Source organism: Haliaeetus albicilla, chromosome 1 (assembly GCF_947461875.1).
Source record: "Haliaeetus albicilla chromosome 1, bHalAlb1.1, whole genome shotgun sequence".
Lineage (NCBI taxonomy): Eukaryota > Metazoa > Chordata > Aves > Accipitriformes > Accipitridae > Haliaeetus > Haliaeetus albicilla.
The window spans coordinates 39,158,066-39,180,657 of record NC_091483.1 but is presented as its reverse complement, the minus strand read 5'-3'; the positions used below and the strand labels follow the sequence as shown (position 1 = coordinate 39,180,657).

General features: G+C 37.3%; 1 long non-coding RNA gene across 1 annotated transcript; it reads right to left on the bottom strand.

Moving 5' to 3' along the window:
* Window positions 1-5,962: 5,962 nt before the first annotated feature.
* LOC138685438 (uncharacterized) lies at window positions 5,963-13,807 on the bottom strand. Its single transcript, XR_011324695.1, has 3 exons — window positions 13,573-13,807; window positions 8,256-8,349; window positions 5,963-8,161 (listed from the first exon to the last, which is right to left on the bottom strand). It is a non-coding gene; the product is annotated as an uncharacterized lncRNA (long non-coding RNA).
* Between the last annotated feature and the right edge of the window lie 8,785 nt (window positions 13,808-22,592).

The window sequence follows — 22,592 nt, the reverse complement described above, 5'->3', positions numbered from 1 at the left end:
ACAACTTCTGAGTCACAATTCTGGATCACATTGCACTGCTTTTATATTCAGTAACTTGGCAGGTATGTCACCTCCAGCATATTTTCAAAGGTGTTTAGAAGCCTTTCAAGCCTCTTGTCTTTTAGTTAGAATTAAGAATGAAAAATTTTCTGTTCCAGGAAACTTTTCTGAAAGTTCTAACATTAGTTTCCGTGCTTCTTATGGACAAAAGCAAGGTATTTCAAAATTTATCACTGGGGAAGGGAAGAAGAGGAGACAATTACACTTTAAGGTTGCTTACAGCTCATAGACAAATCATCAGACCACATCTTCAGTGGACTGCCGAGGCTTAAGTATGGTCAATTGGGCAACCAGCTTTTCCAGAAGTTCAATGCTCTCCTCAATCAACCAAACACCTTAATTCTGTACCGGCTACAAGCCTAATGAAATGGCATGGTGTTATATATATAAATGCCAAATATATAAAATATAGTTTTTAAAAAAATCAGTCCTCAGAATATTGTTGTAATACAGCATATGAATTCATAGCACAACACTTTAAGAAATAGAGAAGAACCCTTGTACTGTGGTTACTGCATTCAGCTAAGGAGTGAATTTGGCCTACAGATTTAATTACTGCTTTAGAAATTGCTGTTGAAAATGACTAGATAAAACAAGCCATTAGCAATTTAAAAGCTCCAGGTTTTTATGCTTTTATGTGTGATGATTTTAAACACTTTCAAGGTTTCCTTGCTTAAAAGTTTGAAACTTAGATTTAAAGACTTTGAATCTAAAATAACCTCAGGAGAAGTATTAGAGAAAGAATTATTAATTGATCCTCAGCCCTATCAAGACTCATTTCTTTCTTCCAGTTAATTTCCCTCTTTCCCATAAGTTCTTGTTCAAAGACACTATCAAGTTACTATAGGCAAATGTTCACTCCATCATATGAATGTTGCTCACACGATACAGCCAGGAGCAGAGTTTGGCCCAGTGCTTTTAAGACTGAAGGAGAAAAGCCTCTTCCTATCTGTTCAGCATTTTCTTTATTAAATATAGATTCCATGTAATACCTTGTGCTGAGCATTACTGTACAGCAAACACCACAAAGAGTAATGTGGTTAAGGGCAACAATCAAGCTAGGTGCAGAGAGTGAAGGAAGTGTCCTCGTTTATATTTGTTTAAGTTTTACTCACAGGACAAATCCAGGACAATGGTCATGACCAAGTTGAATAAATGATTTTGCTTTGCTTAGCCAGATACCATAAAAATTCTGAGTACTGAGGATAAGCTTCTTCCAGGAGTAGCAAGGGATGAATTTGGCTATCTTTTTTTTTTTTTTTTTAAATGTAATCATGCACTTAATAGCTATTTTTGTATAAACATTGAAGCTACAAAAAGATATTAAAAAGCTTTTAGTTAGGAGGGGAAGAAAATTTTAATCTGAATCAAATTGTGTTTATTACTTCATTATACCACTAAATGGAAATTAGACCTTAACATTGGCTCATTTCCAACACTTTAAAGTCTATCAATAGAATACACAAGAAGAAAAAATAATGAAGCAAGGAGCCTCTGTTAATTTGACAAGTTGGCTAATATCGGCAGCATGGTTTCACTGTGATGATCCAAAATGTGTGTTTCAAAATAGTATGTCTGCCAGTTTTCAGTAACAAGGTAAATGAGATGTCTTCATGTTTCTAAAACCTGCTAAAACCACTTAATCATAAGCTAAATGTGTTATTTTACTTTTTTTCCTGTATAACAATCTTGAAAGCAAATCCTGCTTTGCTAGCTAAAAGTGGTATAAATTTCTGTGATGGGTTGACCCTGGCTGGACGCCAGGTGCCCACCAAAGCCGTTCTATCACTCCCCCATCCTCAGCTGGACAGGGGAGAGAAAAATATAACAAAAAGCTTGCGGGTCGAGATAAGGACAGGAGAGATCATTCACTAATTACCATCACGGGCAAAACAGACTCAGCTTAGGGAAAATTAGCTCACTTTTTATTACAAATCAGCCAGAGTAAGGTAAATGAGAAATAAAACAAAATCTCAGAACACCTTCCCTCCACCCCTCCCTTCTTCCCGGGCACAACTTCACTCCCGGATTTCTCCACCAAGCCCCCCCAGCGGCACAAGGGGGACAGGGATGGGGTTTACGGTCATCACACGTTATTTTCTGCCGCTTCACCTCCTCAGGGTGAGGGCTTATCACACTCTTCCCCTGCTCCAGCGTGGGGTCCCACCCACGGGAGACAGTCCTCCACGAACTTTCTCCAACGTGGGCCATTCCCACGGGCTGCAGCTCTTCACGAACTGCTCCAGCATGGGTCCTTTCCACGGTGTGCAGTCCTTCAGGCACAGACTGCTCCAGCGTGGGTCCCCCACGGGGTCACAAGTCCTGCCAGAAAACCTGCTTCATGGGCTCCTCTCTCCACAGATCCGCAGGTCCTGCCAGGAACCTGCTCCAGCGCAGGGTTCCCACGGGGTCACAGCCTCCTTCGGGAAACCCACCTGCTCCGGCGTGGGGTCCTCCACGGGCTGCAGGTGGATATCTGCCCCACTGTGGACCTCCCTGGACTGCAGGGGGACAGCCTGCCTCACCAGGGTCTTCACCACGGGCTGCAGGGGAATCTTCGCTCCGGCACCTGGAGCATCTCCTCCCCCTCCTTCTTCACTGACCTTGGTGTCCGCAGGCTTGTTTCTCTTACATGTTCTCACTCCTCTCTCCGGTGGCTGTTTTTTTTCCACGTCCCAACTTTTTTCCTTCTTAAAAATGTTATCACAGAGGCGTTACCACTATCGCTGATTGGCTCAGCCTTGGCCGGCGGCGGGTCCGTCTTAGAGCCGGCTGGTATGGGCTCGCTCTCTCTCGAACACAGGGGAAGCTTCCAGCAGCTTCTTACAGGAGCCACCCCTGTAACCCCCCCCACTACCAAAACCTTGCCACATAAAACCAATACAATTTCCCAGTTTGTTATGCTTTTTACATTGCCCAGTCTGAGCCACTTCTTCACTCTTAGCTTTCTACTAACACCCACAGTTTACAGAATATAATTGTTTGAATTACACCAAACTGTAAAACAGCCACTAACTCCATTTATTGTGAGAGAACAGTAGAGCCCTAATGTGATCAAATTAAAGCTTCCATGAAGAGGGAAAACATTTCTACAATATAATAAAAAAAGAATGAATACTGACCAGAAAGTCTATTTCTAAGAACAATGTAGGTCTTATCCTCACAAAAATCCCAAAGAAAAGCAGTCCTCAGATCCTGTACTCTGTCAAAACCAGACTTCAGTGATGCCAGGCGCTTACAACACCTCACAAGAGTCTAACTTGAAAGGATCCTTTGATATAGCTAGCTACTGTTCTAAAAGAAATTATATGCACATTTTTGCGTAATGAATGTGATACTCTTGAATTTTTAAAATATGTGACTTTATTCTCCCTTATATCTGCATCCACCACTTAATCTAGTTTCTCATTTTGACATCTGACAAATTTAAGCTTCTGGTGGCTTTTGCTTGGCTCATGCTTGCTTAATGTCACCAGAAATAAAGTACTCATGGCAGAGTTCTGCCTAAAGAAAGAGCTCAGTGGTGGCACAAAATTACCATCTGAGCTGCAAGAATAAAGTACATTTTGGTTTTATAGAAAACATGAAAAAAAAACCCTCATCCTTCATTACCTCACTACCTTAAAAAGGATGTCAGATATGATAAGAAACTAAACTGTTCTAAGTGGTATATTTTGGTACTTATTAAAGCTATAACACAAAGCATGGCCTGCTTCTTAATATAACCTGGTTTGCTTCTTAGCAGAGCTAAGACTGCATGAAGATAGATTGGCCAGCCTGATGTGACTTGCCTTTGAAAAACCATTTCAAGGGGTACAATTTCTACAGCCACCTTTGTGCCACACGTTAATCTTCTCTACACAGTACTATGAAACAATGGACTAGTCTTCTTTTACAAGGATATAAAAATAACAAGGGCCAAATATGTTGTCACTGATACATTACAGAATCCATTTTGAAATGTATTGTTTTTGTTACAAGCCACTTGGATGTGTTTTCACTTTCAATTTATGGCTAATTCTTTAGAGAGTTCCACTTGTCTTGGATCAGTCCTTAAAAACAGGAGAAGATTTCAGGCTTGCGTATTTCTCTTCCTAGCCAATTTTCGATACCTGTGGAAACCTTCAATATATGCTACAGAATAAGCTGACATTCCAGGAGCTAAATCAAAAAGTACCTGTGTCTGCCCTTCACCTAATTAACCACCAAATCTCTTTGTTTTCTCTTAGGTAATCACATCAGTCCAAAATATCATGTGACATAAACAAGGACAGAATGTTGCAACATATTTCGATTTGAAATTCATGCCCACGTATCTGATTTGGAAATAGAAATGTGAATCTAGACTACATGTTTAACACCAAGACTTTTTTAATTTTAGAGCTGGACAAAGGCTAAAAAAAATTAATGTAAAAAGTTTTTGATGAAAACAAACCCAGAAAAATAAGAAACCACCCTGAGGGGTCTTTGCAACCACGCTAGATGTCTTTTCATAAGATTTGTGGAAGCAACACCTGGAAAACAAATTTCAAGAGAGGAAAACAAAGTAAAATTTGTCATGTATGTGGAAATTCTTGGGGGAATAAACATTCAAAGCTGGTTCACAGACAGAGTGGGAAAGCACTTGTCTGTACAGACACATACAAACATCTCTTCTTATGCAAGCAGACATTTAGAGACAGTTAAAGACTATAAAAATTTATTATTTAACCTTTGACACCATATTTAGGAATTCACTCATTCTCCCTGGCTTCCTTTTCTGTATCTCCAGAGAAGCCAGTTCCAAAGAGGTCACTGTTCCAAACACAGCAAGAGCTGTTAGAATACATGTTCTCTTGGCAAAGCTTGTTTTCCACAACTCTTAAACTCTTGTTTTGACCAACACTGCTTAATCCAGGAACACTTTCTAGCAGTAAAAGATATCCCTTAATTTTTATTAAACATTATTTTTCCATCTTCTAGATGCTGTACCACATGAACACATGGCTCAAAAATTTTGCATCCCTTATATTCAACATAAACAGGATTATGCTTAAACAATTTCAGCCTAGCACACATATACCCCTGAAGTCATACAACATCAGACTTTTAACAGCCTTGTCTGTGAAGGCTGACAGTAGTCACAGTCTGGAATTGATGTTACCAGGTCCTTGAAATAGCCCAGCCTCCAATAGTTGGAGCAGAAGTTCCAGTCCCGTAAAACTCAGATTGTCATCACACTATTCAAGCAGCCACAGGCAGGCAGGCTAAAATATGCTTTTCCACCACCAGAGAAAATTGGAGAAAAATACAAATAGGTGTCCTGGTTTCAGCTGGGATAGAGTTAACTGTCTTCCTAGTAGCTGGTACAGTGCTATGTTTTGAGTTCAATATGCGAAGAATGTTGATAACACTGATGTTTTCAGTTGTTGCTCAGTAGTGTTTAGACTATAGTCAAGGATTTTTCAGCTTCTCATGCCCAGCCAGCGAGAAAGCAGGAGGGGCACAAGAAGTTGGCACAAGACACAGCCAGGGCACCTGACCCAAACTGGCCAACAGTGTATTCCATACCATGGGACGTCCCATCTAGTTTAGGAACTGGGAAGGGGGGGCAGGGAATCGCCGCTCGGGGACTGGCTGGGTGTCGGTCGGCGGGTGGTGAGCAGTTGCCCTGCGCATCATTTGTATGTTCCAATCCTTTTATTACTACTGTTGTCATTTTATTAGTGTTATCATCATCACTATTAGTTTCTTCTTTTCTGTTCTATTAAACCGTTCTTATCTCAACCCAGGAGTTTTACTTCTTTTTCCCGATTTTCTCCCCCATCCCACTGGATGGGGGGGAGTGAGTGAGCGGCTGCGTGGTGCTTAGTTGCTGGCTGGGGTTAAACCACGACAATAGGTCATTTTGAAGACCATACAGTGCTTTTACCTTCAGCGTTTTCAATGTATACCTACTTCAGTGGATACTGGGTTCTAGTTCCTTCTTTAAAAGGAGACACCTTGCTTTTAAAAAAGGTGTTACATGGTCTTTCCAGGCTGGGAAGAATCAGTCATTGCTGCAGAAGAATGGGAAGGGTTGATAATAATAATTCCTTATTTCTACACAGCTTCCCACGCTACCTGTAGAAAGGCTTGAGGCTGTCATGAATCAGAAGTTACTCATCTTATTGGAGTTCCTGCAACAGTTCCCCGTGATAATCTTAAGAAAGGTTCAACTTTGCAGATGTGGACAAGTTTAAACTTGACAAATACTGTGTTATACATAATATGATCAGGTTTGTAGAGTAATAACTTACCAATAATAGAATAGCAATAGATAAAAACGTGCAACATTGAAAAGCAAAAAAAAAAAAAAAACAACCAAAAAAACCCAAACAAACCACAGGTATTTTGTATGATCTTATATCTAAAAATCCTTACCTATTAAGGAGATTTTTTTCAAAGAAGAAAAGATCAGATCTGTTTCATGACAATAAATCAGAGTTTCTGTGGATGTAATATCTGACTCAAATTTATGAATTTACAACTAGAAGTAATATTATAAGTTTGGTGCATGGATGGAATTATTATGGTTAACTAAAAGCACAGAAACTCATTTCTAAGAAATGTGGCACTTCTTACAGATATTTTATTTCTGAACCAAGAATTCATTTCTTGTGAGTGAAGAGAAGAATGTGAACATAATGAGAAAAAAAAAAATCAATAGTCAGCAGAATTATTTCAAGTAACTGAGTAAGTAGCTTTTATTTTAAAAAAGGTATTTTTTTTTAAGTGTAATTCAGTTTGAGGGTTTTAACTGAACTGCAGAAGGTCAGGACTTTTATTATGGTTTCTTACAGTATCTTGCTAGAAAGTCAATAATCTTTAGTACTGACACCTATTATACTAGAGAAAAAAAGCTACCTTTCTTCATCTGTAGTTCTTACTATAATCTGTACTATTTCTTTTCAAAAAGCTTAGCTTTTAAAAAAAAAGATACATAAAGAAATCCCAGGAATCTGGTACCATTACAGAATGTTTTACAGTGTTTAAGATAGTGTCAGCACTTATTCTCTAAACCCTTGCTTTCAAAGGTTTATAACTGAGCCATAAAAATCAGTCCATTGTATAACGTCACTTATTAACTCTCATTTTAGGAGTCCGTTTCCCACCTCTTTTCCCCCTCACTAAATATCCAGAATATTTTTCTTTACCTAAGTTACAGAAATATATTTTTAGAAATACTTTTTTATGAGTCATTTTCTTCCAGTTCCTTTCCTTTCACAATTACACAGCATGACATTTTAGAGTGTAATTTAACAAACCTTTTAATATAAATGTAAGATGATCTCTCAGCTTTCAAAGACATAGATTATTAATAACTCAATAATTCTAATACATTTAATCCCCAAATCCTGAGCTTCTATTTTACCTCACCTCATTCATTATTGAGAAATAAGTCTCTTAGCTGTTGCTTCTCTTTGCTGTTGCTGCAAGCCTCAGCAGCATCCCCAACTAATTCTGTATCAGTCTGCCAACTTATATAGAAAGCTGTGAAACAGAACCACATTTTAATGAAATATTTGCAGAAATCCCACATCTTCATGCTTGCCTTTTCTCTTTATATCTCTGTGATACAGACACAGGCCATAACACTAGCCTCACATATTCTTAGCAGACTTTGGTGTTACAGTAGCACCACTGTGATCGGTACGTGATCTCCTTATATTGTGAAGAAATTTCATTAGATTTCATATGGTATCAGAAATTCTTAGCATTTCAACTCCTCAGCTACAAGTCACCAGAATGGCTGGCAGCCAGCCATAGCTACAGTAATCTCCCACATGTACGTTCCTGCACATGTAGGGTCCTGATCTTACACTATTGCCAAGCACTCAGATTCACATTATCCAGAACTCCCCAGCAACTCCCTTTGGCTACTCTGCCACAATCATCACTGCAAGGCAGAGACTGACCTGGTTGTTGCTGGCTCAGCTGGGAACAGCCCTACAGACTAGCGCTAGTAAAACTGCTGCCTGGCCTACGTCACCCCACTCTTTGCGGAAGATCTGCAAAGGATTCACTTGTCAGCAGCAGTCCATTCTGATCTTCCAAAGGAGGCAAAACAAAGTGAATAGCCCTGAAATACAGAAAAAGCTGCCTGAGCTGGAGTTATTGGTGAGGCAGGGGAAAGGGTGGGAGGAGAAAAATGTTCTCATATAAATAGGTCTCACCAAAGACAGATGCTCATGTGGTAGTCCTTGTCCACCTTCTTTTAGGTACTCTCAGGATTAGCATATCCAGATGGATATGCAGTGGCTTCAGGAACTACAAACAGAGCAGAAGATAAACATCTATCAGGTATGAGAGCAAATGACCCATGCTTTACTCTAGAATATGTTTTATTCCCCTTCTTTTTCTCACACTAGATGCTTCTCCCTGATTTATTCTAGGGGTTAAGTCCTCTGTCCAAGGATCTCTTAGACTCATCATCCTGTCCTGCTGGAAATACAGACTCCTCTCCTCCCTTGCCTTAGCAGTCCAGATGGCCATCTGCAGGAATGGAGGAGGAGCAAACTCTTAAGAGGAGCTCTTGGCCCTCATGAGAATACACAGCATTCTTCCTCCTGGTGTTAGTTTGTTCAAAAAAAGTCTGCAATGACTAAACTAACTCTTCACAGTGTTCAGCACTGGCATCCAGAGTAGGTGAGTTTCCTGTTTTGTGCAAGCTATTGAACACCTACCCTCATTTGACAGATCTGGTACGTGCATACAAATGGGTTTTGGGAAGCAGTAGGAAAGTTCCTGGTCTGACTTTTAATCCATTTTTATTCCCCATCACCCTAAGATGGCACTGTCAAATAGTAGCCAAACACTGGTAGGGATCTTTTTGACCAGCAGCAGCAAAGGATGCATATGAAAACTGACCAAAGGGGCAATGTGCAGTATCTAGAAGAGTGAAGCTTTTTCATGCATGCTGCTGGGTGAGAGCTGCGGAGAGACCTTGTGGGTCTGAAGGAGGACATGACTGAGCATTACTACCTGTTCACTCCCATTTCTGCATTCCTGAGTGATCTAACAGAGCACTGGTCCTTTCTCAAGGACTATGTTAATGTAGGGTAATAAAAAGAATTGTATTGATTTGGCTGTCAAACACAAAGACAAACTCACTGACATTCCCCAAAATAAGGCAAAGTTCTGTTGTCCCTTTCTGTCTGAAGAGAAGGAAAACCACATTACACTTCCACACAGTGAAACTTCCTGTTTTCATTCTTTCTTATTTATTCATCTATTTACTTGCTTTCATCCATTTCTTTTCTTTTTTTTTTTTTTTTTTACTGCTTTCTTCATGTTGCCTCAACTTTCTCCCCTGAGGCATGATGCTTTCAGCTGACCTGTTGAACCTAATTCTTTTCTCAGGAAAGCAATAACTAAAAGCAAGTAAAATTAGCCTGTCTACTTAGTTGTTTATGATATATTGGCACTCTCCTAGATTAAGTTCTCTTAGGAAAGGGAGATTCATGTGTCTGTATATGTCCCAATCTTTCTAAATAACTATGTGAGGAACTGACATAAAATCAAATAGACTGATTGCTTTTAGTTTCTTTACCCTCTCTCTTCATGTAATCCATTGAAGAGTTTAAGCTCCACTGGGAAGGGTATCAGATTTGTATATAGTATTTGTAATAGCACACATATGGCTCAGTGAAAAGCAGAAATAACAAGATATTCTAGACTCTCATTGCTTTTCACATAGTGTGATCTACAGAGGCTGCACAGCTTGGATTCCTTTTGTAAAAGTATCACTAACTTTCAGAGTAACCTTTGGCAGATAACGCCACCCCATTTTTCCTTAATTATGAAATGGTGGTAGTAATATTCCATAAACCACAAAGCACTTTAAGTCCTAAGTGTGGTCATTATTATCTAATTAACTTCAAATTTTGTCATTTCCCTCCCAGAAATATACACATACTAAAACAAAAAAAAAAACCAACCCAAATATGCAATACTTATGACCTTCTTCAAGGCCTTTTCCCAGTAAGTGAAAGACACCAATCCACTGGTCTTTATCATGTGGAACAAGTATTCTACATTTACAAGTCATTATCAAATGGCAGGGGAGGAATCTGAAGAAAGTTACTGGTTTCGGAAGTCCTTCGATGAGGCCATGTATTTTTATTTAACTACTTAACAGGACACAAGAGATAGTTTCCATTACATTACAGAGTAAGAATACTTGGTCTTCAATTGCATCTCCCATTCTGAGAGACTAAAATTACTTTGCTTCTATGGGAAACTGCTCAGCTATAACTGCAAGGTTACATTCTTTCTAAGAGCACAAGAAACCTGAACCTGGGCCATTCTATAAATAGATGTGTACAGTGTCATGACTGGGAAAAAGGAAAATAAAAATTTAAGCTGATGCTAAATTTTCATATTAACACTTGTGCTGAAAAATCAGAGTTCAGGATGAAATACAAATGAAAGAATTTTCTCTTAATTTTCTTATCAAGCTCAAAGGTAGTTTTACCTACAGACAAACTGCATCCACTCTTTAGAAATGCTAAAATTATAATCAATATTTCTGGATCATTTCTTAATGACAGTCACTTTTCTAAAAATAATATTATCTGGACTCTAGCACAACAGGAACTTGTTAATTATAGGCTCGAAGTACACAACAGCTGTCTGGGATACAAGAAAGCATACGAAACAACTGTTTAATTTTTGAAACATTTTCCTAATTGCAGAGAGAAGTAAAGAAACAAAGGAATCAAGTTTCAGAGCTAAAATTTTCCTGCACTAATATCAATAGACGTCTTTCTTTTAGCAAGTCAACAACCAAAGAAGCTGGTTCTGTTCTGAACCATCTGCTTTATTGTATTTAAAATTACCTATAATGATTATATGAATTTGAACATTTAACATTTCTGGTTACTTGAGAGAAAAATGCGATTTCATAGCCCAACTTTTCATTTATAATTTGGCTCATGCACTCACAAGGGAGAGAACAGTTGCTCTGTAGCAGTTGTTCAGGTCCCTAGTCATAAAGTTAGTCAAGATTTTGGAAAATTACATAGAAGAGTTTCAGGATTGCTTCAGCCTACACTGAATTGCCAATAGTGCCAAATGAACATACAAGTAGCCACAAATGAGACAATTTTGTCCCCTTTGCCAGGGAAATGACTCAGGGCCAATGCCCAATTCAATCAGATAAACTACATTTATGGTAACCATCATTAGGGACTTTCTGTAAGCAAATAACGTGACTTTCAACTACTTCTACAGAGAAATCATTACTTTGAAGTCTAGCCAAGTCCAAAGCTATGTCTGAAAACAATATCAGGCATTACATGTGAGTCTTCCTTGTCTTCATTTTCTTGATTTCCATTTTTCTTTGTTTCCTTCTCATCCTCTCTGCTCTAAATATCACCAAACACAACAAGGGAAAGAAAGTAGTTGAATAAAGGACACTATCAAAAGAAACCTATTCAAGTGCATTGGCAGGAACAATGTAAGTAAAGTAATTACTAGCCATTTTGTTCCCAATTTTTAATTCCAGCAATCCTAGAAGTACACCAAATCGATAAACTTTTTTCTTTTTTTAATTGTAATGTCCCTGTGAACATCTTTGGTTTCAACTTTTGCTCTGAGTAATGTAGTTAAATAAATGATTGGTTAGGTGTCCTAACATTTCTTTGGATCTGACCAAAGGTATTCTTACTTTGAAGTCTATGATGAGTTTGATGAGGCGCTACTGAAGATTAATAAATTTACTGTGAAAAAAGGAAGTGAACCACAGCACAAGGGGGTTTGCTGCATGGATGTATTGCTATTCAGTAACTTATTTATTCGCTGGTTTAACAAATTTTGCTGGTGAGTCAAAAGAAGGTAGAAGGTACTTTGAGCACTAATAAAAGCCTGCTAAGAATACCCATCGATTATGACTAGTTATTTGTTGAGAGTCTGAGGGAGGTTTGGTGCAGGAGTTGATGCAATCAGGCAACTGTTGCTTGAGAAACTTTCTCATCAACTCAGGACAGGGGTCTTCTATGAAATACTGCCAGCTTTTTGTATAGGGGGAAATTGCTGTGCATGCATACATGCTATATATCATTCCCATATTTTTCACATTTTTATGATTACATTTAAATTTCCTGTTAAAGGTTTCCTTGTCTTTATATGATTAGAGTGTATTTCCAAGTGAGGAAGTTTTTTCTGCTGCGAGGAGGTTACAGAGTACGGTTACTTTTGCTGGGATTGTGAGGTACAAGGCAGTTTATTTATTGATTAGGAGCCAGATTAAACATGTTGAACTAGGGAACTAGGGGTCTTTTTCTGTTTCTCTGTGGCAAAAGAGCTATATATATATATATGAGCTTTTCTCATAAAATATTTATTGGTAGAATGTTGTGGATATTATATTTATTACAAAATAGTACTACAATACAGTAGTGGATCTATGATATTTTTTGACCGAAGAGAAGATAATGACTAGAGAAAATATATCCATTGCCCATTTTAAAGTGCTTAAGCACTGTTTTAGAAAAACATTATGATCTTTACCCTAATATGCTGCACAGTACAAACATGCAAAGGAGTTATAAAACTTCTCTGGATTAGCAGCTAAGGGGATCCCTTAATGGTGTGTTGACAGCACAGATGTCACTACAACATCCACTTCTTGTGGCAATGAAATATAAGTGAAGAGTTGATGGCAGAGGTGTGCCAGAGTGCCACTTCACTCTAACTGACTTCTAGCCTGTGTAATGACACTTCAGATACACTTAGAGACTGACATAATTTATTACAATGCTACTAAAATGAGGCTAACAGAAGGTTGGAATGAAACCTTTGTCCTCAGTTGCATAAAGTCAAAATGCATTGAAGCTGTTTCTGAATGTATTTTAAGATTTTTGTAATACAAACACAGTGAAACTGAGTTAAAAATCTAAGAACTTCTCAGAACTTTTACCAAAATAGCATTACTTGAACTTTTTGCTTCAAACATCATGTTAAAGGTATCCAGTGCACATAAGAAAGAATTAGGATAGTGATGAACACGTAATCTAAGTGCAGGAAGAGAGAGGAAGCTAACCAACACAGATGAATCTAGAAGATTAATAGGTTGTTTCCTCACTATATTTTTGTAATCTGCTAATATATCATAACACCCAATTGTCTCAGGGAGGTTACTATTTCCTATCTCATCTAAAAGGAGCAGAAGTAGAGAGCCACTTGAAAATGTTGCTTATAAAAATGAATTATATTTCTCTTTCAGGGATCTTGTCAGTGCTTTTACAAATTGTTAATTTCCTACTGCATATTTTCACATTTGATACACAATTATTATTTACAAGCAGTGTGCATTCATTAGCTTTATGAAACTGATAGTTATTATGCACGAGTTGCTCCCTGTCCCCCAGGACTGAAATGAAAGTGAGATACTGCATCTCTAAAGGCTTCCCTAAAAGGAACATTCATAAGTAAATAGCATAACTAAACATTTGGTAAATTGGCACTAATGTATACTGAATCATGTCTTACCTAATTTGAAGAAAATCTTAGCAAAATTTGAAAGAAAGGATGACTCAGCCCCTTAATTTCCAGTGTCAGCCTAGAAAAACTAGATGTAGTGATGAGTTTGCTCAGAATTATTGGAGACTTGTTGACACCAGAAGTTCTTCTCATATTGCTCTTACGGTTACTAACATATTTCTTTTTATCAAAGTAACATGTTTCTCAGAGTTCTATCAACTTTGAAAGTTTCTGACCAGAAAGTTTTCTGAGGAGAGGAATATAGAGAGATCTAAATAAGAAACCTGACTGTTTCCACACAGAATACATATTTTGACATGAATCTTTAATGAAAATAACTCATTATTTCCATCATTGAGCAAAAATAAATGTGAGCTATCACAAAAATTTTACAGCCACTTCTCCCACTGAATGGCCTTGTGATGACTGAGCAGGTAGTTAAAAATAAAACCTTGTAGAACAGTTGTCAATAAAATCACTGCTAGCACCCTCTTTACAGGTACCAGGAAATAGTTTCATGTAACATGATTTAGTTTATATCTTAAAAAACAATATTCTCCCATTCCAGCTAAGATAAGTCACTACAGTCTGAGGAAACTTGTATTACTTGCATGAATCAAACCTGGCTTCTAACTTTCAAAACTTCTTTTACATATTTTTCCATTTCCCTTAGCTTATGTTCAGCTATTGCAGCACAGGAATATATTTGCTGAGGTAATATGAATCTTGAAAGCCAGGACTAGTACCTCCCTCAGAAGGTTTAAGAGAAAAAGTGATTTAACTGTGTTTTTAGAATCTGCACAGATGACTTAAAGTAGGGGAAACAGACTGTTTCTGACTGCTCCGTTAAATTAGCAATTTTAATTAGGTGTACTAACCTGTTTCTCTTATGAGGAATGTCTCCTATCCTCAAAACTGAACAGCATGAACAAGACAGGCAGGAATATTTGTCTAGCAGACCTTGAGAGCATCTGTCAGCTCCCTGTCACATTCAAGCAACTACCAGCCATATCTCCTAGCCTACATTCTCCTGTGCCAGAAAGGAAACAAATGCAAGGGTTTGATGCAATGTAGAGCATACCCTAGTTAAGTTCCCGGTCCTGATAAACAGTGAGTGTGGATTTGTAAGTCATTCACAGATGTCCTGAAATCTATATAAAGCCTTTTCCTGCTTTCATTTTCTTTCTGAAGTCTTTGCCTTACTCTTAGTGTAACACTCAGCCTCATAAATATTAATTACTTAGTATCATGGGCACTTAGTAACTCATTAATGATCACAATACAACCACACTCAACAATGCAGTGAAAGAGAAGAAGCAAAACAAATTCAGCATACAAATACAGCATACAAATAAACACATTATTTAAAAAAAAAAAAACAACACCCAAAAAAACACAAAACAAAGCAAAAAAAAGAACCCAAGATAGAATTGAACCAATTACACACACAAAGAAAACTAATTAAAAAGATCAGTCCAAAAGCAAGCAATACATCCAGATAAACTGGGTACTGATAAATCAGTTGCACAGATTAGCAACTGAATGGGTTGACAACCAACCCTTATTGTACAAAATAACGTTCTAGAGCTAGTATTGTTAATCTTATTTCTAATGCTTCAATTACGCACAAGCAGTATTAAAACTTATGCTTACATTAGTGACATACCCAGTCACACAGGGAGAAGGCCATGTTAGCTGACCCATTCCTACAGCACTCATTATGTCCCTAGTCACCAGCCATACCGTGTAGCAATGGTAGGGATGTCATGCGCCTGCACACTGCCTGATGGGTGGCTGGAAGAGGGTACACATGCTCATGATGCTAGAAAACTGTCTCTGACCCCTGGAGACACTCTTACAGATGTAGACCAGGGTCCATACACACAGCTTCTCTGCCTCAAGCTCAAGGCTATAGCAAGCTCTTCTCTCGTCCCATCAGCAGTCAGTGATGCTATCAGGTGTCCCGCAGGATCTTAAAAAGATTTTCAGCCAAACATCTGCCATGGACTGTGATTCTGGTCTAGGTATCTCATCAGTCAGTTAAGTAATTCGTCATTCATGTCACTGTGATTTTATATAGCCATCCTCAGTGCCTACCTAGCAAACTATACCCTTCTGCTATTAGTTTCAACCAACCACCTTTAAGATCTACAGCTTTTTTGTTACACCAAAACTGTACAGTTCCTTTCAGTTCTATTACCATCATTTTAAAGCTATGGTTTACACATTTGTCTCTGGCAGACTTGGGCATTAAGGGGTGTCTAAGCAGCTTCTTTCACACAAACATCTTGAGTACTGTGGGCAGTCCTGCACCTCAAGAAAAACATCATGGAGATAGAAGGGTACAGACAATGAGTAATTATCTTACAGGGAGAGATGAAAAAGGCTGGGATTCTTCCATCCGGAGAGAAGGATGATGGGGCATGCTTGAGGGTCTGTAAAATCACAAGGGTGAATGAACACAGAACTATTTATTCAACAAGTCCACAACAGAACCAGCCAGCAGGCAATGAATTTATTAGATCTGTTAAAAACAGTTAAAAGAAAAGATGTCTGTACACAGCAGCAAGTGAACTTCTGAAATCTATTGCCCCAGGAGGCTCTTGGAGGCAGGAGATTAAAAAAAAAAAAAAAAAAAAAAAAGACAAATTTAAAGACAACAGGTCCATAAACAGGTACTAAAGTGAATTAAAAAAATTATATACCTTCTAATACCCTTATCTAATAATTGTGGATTTATAATTTCTACAAGTTCTTGCCATTCTTATTCTGTTCTTATAAGTTTTTATAAGGTTTTCAAGACCTGAGTAACCTGGTCTCACCTCATAGCTGAGACTGGTCTGAGTAGGAGGTTGCACGAGGTAGGAGGTTGCATGAGGACGGCTCAGTGAGGTCCCTTCCAGTCTGAAATATCCTATGAACTTATGATTGCAATAAGTTTAAGAATTTAGGAAAAATAAAATTGATAGCCTTCTAGTGCCTGTAATCTCTTCAGCAGAAAGGCCTCATCCTTGGGAAAAGTACAGCTATATTGAAAGGCAGAAAATTAAAATTCTGCTACAATATTTAGCACATATTAAAGTTAACGGGGCATATTTTGAAACAGCTTAAAGTCCATTCATCCCCATTGTTATAGTTAAAATGGGTAGAGTTGTAACTTTGTGAGATTTCAGGTGCCTACCTGGAGGGCAAATCTTAGCCCACAGAATTGTTCCCTTTTTCATTTGGAAGGAAAACAGTTGAGCTTGCTTGCTTAACAATAGCTTCATTAATAAAGCTCCAAAGCGAGAAACTTGCTTGTGCACTGATCCAAGGGTAATGTAAATGGAGAAACCAGGCCATCCATGTAATAAAACTCTCTTTCACATATTGTGTGAGCAGGATTCATAAAGGTCTATCACACTTGTTTTCCAGTGAAAGGATAAGATAATTCTGCTTTGCCTCATACTTGCTTTTTCTCTCCCTGCTCATCTAGATGTTAAAGAGGAAAGTTAAAGCAGCATGTTTTATTTTTTTAATTTTTCATGAATTAATTGCCAAGTAAAATATAAAATCCCTATAAATTATTTCACCTTTGGCCAATCAATGATTGTCATTATAATTATCATGGAAAATGATATCATGATTGTTAAGTTAAAACTTTGTTACAACATAGCTGTAACCAATATTGCAATGGCCATAATAATTAAATCCTTCCAATTCAGTTACAAATTTTAATGAAAAATCTATAGGAAAGCTAGACAGGATAATTTTGGCTCTCTTAGAATTAAAAACTAATCAAAAGAGATAGTTCTCTGAAAAAATATATCTTAAGTAGACTATTAAATTTACGTTTTAAAATAAATTGGATAACTTGCATCCAGACACAGAGCTATATTCCCATGTTCAGTCATAAAAAAAAAAAAAAAAAAAAAAAAACCAAACATGTAACAGCCTAAATATCACTGAAAGTGAACAAGAATCCACTTCCTTTCCCTATTTTGACAATGCTTTTTGCTATACTGGCACTTTACATTTGAAATGTACAACTTGTGAAAAAACTACAGACAATTCACGTAACAAAAAACAAGCCAGCATACATCAGTAGCCTGCTTTTTTTTTGTCAAACTAAATAACTCAAGCTGTTTCACTTCCTATATTATTCACAATAATAATTACTATAGTTTACTGACACACATGAAACTCTTGACTCTGTGTAACAGCAACCTTTTAAAAAGTTCCAAATATAGGCATTGTAGAGTTAGCAGTTAGCATTTCCAGTTGTTCCTCTGCTTACAACCCCTGCACCAGAGGAAGCAAAAGCCCATGGAAAAATTACAGATGCATACTCATCATTATTAACAACTTATCCTCTTGGCAAACTTAACTTGTGTTCCAGAGACCACCATGCATGAGGACTTTACAAGGAACAATGATACTCAAAATCACAGCTATAATAAATGAAGAAATAGTAGATAAGTCATATGTATTTTTATCTAACACATATAGTGTTGCACTATTGACCTAGTTTGATGATCTTTCACCCATAATGCTGTAAACTTGGCAGTGTTGGCAGACAAGTGCAGGGAAAGGTACACAAACCTGCAGGGAAAGCCAAAAAATGGCCTCTCTGATTCTCTTAATTTCAGATAAATCGGCTGTGTTTCTGCTTCTTATTCTAGATTTTGTTTGCTTGGGGGCTTCCTGACCTCATAGTAGGAATTTCTAAAATCTGAAAGAGGTTCTAGAAAAATCCAAAGCTGCTCTCCTTTCTTTCCAAGCCCGCTCAGGTACCCTCACATATGGATTTGACCATTGATATTGCCACATTCAGTTTGAAAAATGGCATCCCACACCTACCTTACAGTAAAATGACAGAAAATGACATGCATATTATCAGTTTAAATGGTTTTACTGAACTCAGTAGTTACAGCATCTGTCAATAGTCATATTGCTGACAAGGACTCGGTAGTACAACATGTGTCTCATGAGGAATGAAGGGGGAAAGATTTGATTTTCCCCTTCTTTGCCTGAGTCTTTAACAAAAGCTAGATTTCATCCTAATGCTATGCAGCAGCCCGCAGTTTACTCCATAGACACAAGAAACTTCACATTATTCAGCTAATTTCTACTTAGCTCAAATATGAGTCAGGGTGAAAGCAATACTGGATGATAGACAGCAAACGATGGATTCTCTCAAATCCAAAATATAATATCTCAAATAGTCTTTGATTTTGAATACCAGCATCTGTCCTTGCCGTGTCAATAGTTTGATCTAAAAGGCTCATGACTGAAACATTCATATTAACCATTTTATTTCCACTGGGAGTGAGTCACAAGCTGGTGGTGAAACTTGGTGTATTTCCATTGATTTTAATGGAGCTATGCCAGCTGGCACCACCTAAAAATTTCATGCTTTATCTCAAATTCCATACTTCATATGGCTTAATTCACAAACAAAATAAAACTTTGTGGGAAGAGGCCATGCCTCTCTGCTGCATTCTCTCATTACTAACACTTACTGAAGATTAGATTTTAGAATTCATGACCTGCTTAGTACTTCAGAAAGAAACAAAGCTAAAACAGTAATGAAAAAAAAAAAAAAAAAAGCTAGTTTTATTACCTGGCTTGTGTGTGTACTGCATGTTCAGCATCTTGGCTTCTTAGTCCAAAAGTACAGAAATAAACAGATGGCAAATAAAATTCTTAAAGCATCTTTGAAATACTATTGCTACATACAAAAAAGATATACTTCCCAAGGTGACCTACATGATAAAACGTTAAAGAGTGAAGAAATAACTTGAAAGAACCTGTAACTAAGCTCTCAAAGTATAGCAGCCTAAATTTTACACTTCATATTTAGATAATCTCCAAATCTGTAGGATCAGTTTGACCTAAATATTTTGACTGGACTGTAATTTCTGTTGTTTAATGAGGTAGAGAAATCTGGTCTCTGTGTGTGTATTTTTTCCATGTCTTTTTTTTCCAGTTATGACTATTCATGAAAAATTCATTACTATGGAAAGCCTTTATATTTGAGACAGATCTTATATCCATATCTAAGAGGAATTTAAATTCCACAGCACTGAAACATCAAATTTTACTTGCTTGCTCCCTTTAATGAAATCTATATCTCTGACTTAGTTTCCTAAATTCAATTTAAGAAGTACAGGGACACACTGGAGTCTTAAAACCACAAAAATCATAGAGTACAACTGGAAGCCAAACCCATATAATGTTTCTAAAGTAAGCAGACAAGACAGTGAGAAAGATATTCTGTAGCCTAGAACATGGGCTACAGGGAGAGAAAAATCTCAGGCCATATTCTGACTACTTGAAGTAAAATCCATGCACAGCCTTTGAAGTCAGCATTCTTGTCTAAGGCCATACCCTCCAATACAGCAAACACCCAATCTTAAGGATGCAGTTACACTTGCATTTGCTGCATCTTTTCTTTTCCCCTGTATCTTCTCTCCATTCCTTCTGCTTTTCCCTCTTCCCCTTCCACACACACTTAGGAACTCAGGCTACAAGGCAGTGGTCCTTTAAGGCCACTTCCACCAAGTTAAAAAGATACAGAGCTGGTACATATCCAGATATACATCTGATACACAGGTAGTACAGAATTCTTCAGCGTCCAGTCCACAAGTTGTAATACACCCCTCAATGGACAAAACATGCCTCAGCTTCTGATCACAGATTAGGGCCTTTAATATAAAAGATCAAAAGCCCTTAAAATGAAAACATGCCAGAGAAGAAAGCCTGCAGCGATTAAGGATACCACCTACATCCTGAGTTCCTGTAATAGAATGGAACTTTTTGGTGAAAATACTCAGAGCATCCCTGAAACAAGATCATATAAACCACTACAGAGTAAAACAGCCTGGCATAAGGGAAAATTATTTCTTTTCCCTAAATCTGGCTATAGGTTTAATCTGGGCAGCGAATTAGAGACTGCCACACCAACCAGCTACAGGAGACTAAAGGGTTTCTCAGTGCGACTGGAACGACAGGCTTTCTGTGGCATCTGTCCTTGCCAATCCCTCGTGTAGCTCCACTCTTTCAGAGGAAAGCAGTGCAAGCCCTTACCCCAGCCACCACCCCAGCACTTCTCCCCAAAACAAATCACATATCGAAGGAGAGGATGTTCTCTCTAGCAGGGTCAGAAACCTTTAAAGACAGCGGTAATTGAATGCAACCCTGATATGGAGCAAGAAAATAAAAAAAGTGATCATATCTCCTTTCAGTTTCTGTTTGGTACTTATATACAGGGTCTGGAGCAAGTTACACTCTGCCTTCCAAACTACCTGACAATGAAGAAAGAGAAAAGGAGGGAATAAAAAACACTGATTTCTCAATGTGCCATTACAGTCAAGAAATATCCATCTAAAATGCCATCTCCTCCAGAATAATATGCACAGCGCTGATCACTGTTTCAAAAAAAATTATAAAGAACTGGCAGAGGTTCAGAAAAGGGAGTTCAAATCTCAGAGAAAGGATCAAAAGATGGAAAAATGCTCAAAAAGGCTGGAACTGTTTTACTTAAAAAGGTGATAGAAAAGGTTACTCTTTCTTATCTTGTATACCCATCACAATAAAAAAAACTATGGACTGATAGTCTGGAAATGGTTGGTAGCTCCTGATCTCCATTTCTTGTTATAAGTGGACAGGAAAAAATTCATTCAAGAGTGGTAAATTAATCATAAATACTTTTTCTTGAACACAGCAGAATAGAAGTCACTGTTCCTGAAAGCTACTGAGGCCAAAAATCTCAGAGATCCAAAAAGAACATATGCATCTGATGAAAATCCTGAATTCTTACAAGTATCAATAACTTTTGTTTTGGAATATGTATAAAACTTCAGGACTAAGGATAAAAGCTTTGTACCCAGCAGAAATCAGTTTAAAACCTAGAGGAATAGAAAGGGAAAAAAACATTATAAATTGAGATGAACCGAACCAGAAATTCTCACACTTTTTTTCCCTGTAGCTACAGATACAGTAAACAATATCCTTCCTAAATTCAGAATGAAAATACTGGACTAGGCAGACCTCTGGTCTAGTCCAGTATGGCAATTCCTAAAACAAATGAGATTAAAATTATCTAGAAAATAAGAGTGACATTACATTTTTCAACAGAAATAGATCAATAGAAACAATGGTATCTTACAAGTAATCCTACTGCTTAAATATCCAAGTAAACTGAATGCTATTATTTATGTGACGTTTAATTTTTTTTATTAAGCAATAATTTTTATGTGATTTTATTCTTACACTTTCAGGTCTGATTTCTTTTTTTTTTTTTTTTTTGCATTTGAGTTCAACCATGCGTCACATACTCTATCTTTACCTTAGCTCTACTTTGATCCAAACTTTATCCTAAAAAGCAGCTTGCTGCATGATTAGGTAAATTATAATTCATGGTGCATACTTTATTGCACATACTCATCTATACATCGCAGATATTAGGCATTTCATTGTTTTAATGGCAGTATAGCTATTGAATAAAAAACAAAGACATGTCTTTTAGTAGGTAAAGGAAACATTTATGGCCTCACTTCCAAAAGTTATATCCCAATAAATATGAAGAATAGGAGAATAAAGTGTCATGAATTCCACAGTCATTTGCTGATATTACAGTATGCCTGTGATAAACAAGGCTAACCAGACTGTTGAAACCACTATTTTTGTACTCTTCAAAACTGTGTGCTTTTATACACTGATTCATTTTAATGAAATGTAAATTTAAAGTCTTATTTTTCCATTTGCTTGTACATTAGTAGAGCATTTTTTACATGTCCATTATAATCCTTTATTTCTTTTGTCATTAAAACTTTCGTTCTCCATCAATATATCTGTTTTTCCTCAAGAAGTTTATTTTGTTTAGGTTTGTGTATTTTTGCTTACATGTGTCCAAATTGGTCTTACTATTAAAAAAGACATAAAATAAGTCCAAACATACCAAATTTCCCATCATCTTGCAGAACTAATTTTATTTTTCTTCAGTCACTTCAAAACATATACCAGCATCTTTTCCTTTGGATAATTAG